Source organism: Tenrec ecaudatus, chromosome 10 (assembly GCF_050624435.1).
Source record: "Tenrec ecaudatus isolate mTenEca1 chromosome 10, mTenEca1.hap1, whole genome shotgun sequence".
Taxonomy (NCBI): Eukaryota; Metazoa; Chordata; class Mammalia; order Afrosoricida; family Tenrecidae; genus Tenrec; species Tenrec ecaudatus.
This window is the reverse complement of record NC_134539.1, coordinates 33,325,001-33,326,819: the sequence shown is the minus strand read 5'-3', so window position 1 is coordinate 33,326,819 and position 1,819 is coordinate 33,325,001.

The window sequence follows — 1,819 nt, the reverse complement described above, 5'->3', positions numbered from 1 at the left end:
TGGTGTTATACTGCGCTCTGGCTGTCTTGTTCCTTCCTTGTGACCCTTCTGTGAGGGGATGTCAAATTGTCTACAGATGGGCTTTTGGTTTCCACTCCAACACCCCTTGTCTGCATCAACATGATTGTTTGTTTTGGCTCTTTTAATACCTGATATCTGATCCCATCGACACGTCATGATCACACAGACTGGTATGGTTCTTCCATGTGTAGCTTCCCTGCTAGATGGCCACTTATTTAATTTCAAGCCTTTAAGACCCCAGATGCTGTATCTTTTAATAGCCAGGCACCATCAGCTTTCTTCACCACATTTGTTTATGCGTCCACTTTGTCTTCAGCAAGTCATCACAGAATTCCAGGTTATTAGAACAAAGTGTTCTTGTGTTCAGGGAGTACTTAAGCAGAGGCCCAATATCCGTCTGCTTCCTTAAAACTTAACATATAAATATATGTACATAGGCCTATATCTCTATCATTACATATTAATATATTTAAAGATTTACATGTACATGAGGTATAGTTATACCTCTATAAATGTCTTTTGCTTCCTAGTTCTTTCCTCCGTTTCCTTTTACTCTATTCCCGTCCCACTATCACGTTTGACCTTTGTCCCTCAGTAATTCCTCTTGGCTACATTGCCCTTGATCAAACCCCACCAGGCATTGTATGCTCTCTTCGCCATTGATTTTGGATCTCTTGTTCTCTTGTCCCTGAGTTTGTTGGCTTCCCCTTCCCTCCACCCCTTCTCCCCTGTCCCCCTAGAAACATCTGTTCCATTGTTTTTTCATCAGGATTGTTTATCTTGCCTATCTTATAGAGATAGATATGAAAAAAAAGAAGAGAAAAAAAGACCTAGAGATAGTTCCAGGTGTGTCTGGGGACCCTTATGTGTGTTTGTCAGTCAAGTCCGATGAGGTGCCAACCCCGCCCTCTGAGTCTGAAGTCTGTTTTCAGAATTCCTTGAGGACTTTGTTGCTTTGCTCCCCTTGCTGCTTTGTTGCGCTCCCTTCATGTTTCGCCCCACTGGGTGGGGAGAGTCAGACTGGGTACAATTCCTGCATTGTGGTACTGGAATAATGACAGATATTCAGACCAATGGACAAAAACTGAAAACCCAGAAATGAAATCATCAGCATATAGACAACTGATCTTTGATAAGGGCCCAAGAAATATCAAATGGGAAGCGGATGCCCTAGTCAACAAGTGGTGCTGGAAAAAAATGGATATCTACCTGCAGAATAATGAAGCAAGACCCTTACCCTCATTCCATGCACAAGAGTTTAGCTGCTAAGGCTGCTTATGTACAACCCAGTACCTCAAGGGGTCTAATTCCTCTGTTTGGTGTTATAGGGTGAAGGTTTCATGGGATATCCCAGTAGACTGACCTTATCAGGTGATTGATTAGTGCTTCTGTCCTATCTCCTATTTTGTTTTGTAGTGAGTGGTGTCTTAGAAACTTTCAAGATGCCATCTAAGACACAATTGGTATCAATCCACCATGACCACAGGAGAAGGAGAGTCAGGAAGAGAGGGAAGTCATGGAATGTGTGACAAATGGCCTCCAGGACCAATGGCCTGTTTCCTCATGAGACTAGAAGGGCTGGATGGTGTCTGGCTACAATCACTGAACATTTTGATCAAAGATTCCATAGAAGAATTCTGATCAAGGAAACACAGAACAGAACTGGAAATCCTCAGGGACTCTGGACTTCCCAGAGCCACGGCTAAATACCTGAAACTATTGCCCTAAGATAATCTTTTAACTCTATGTAAAGCGCATCCTTTGAAATCAATAGTTTAGCTTTACAAAACAACAGTTT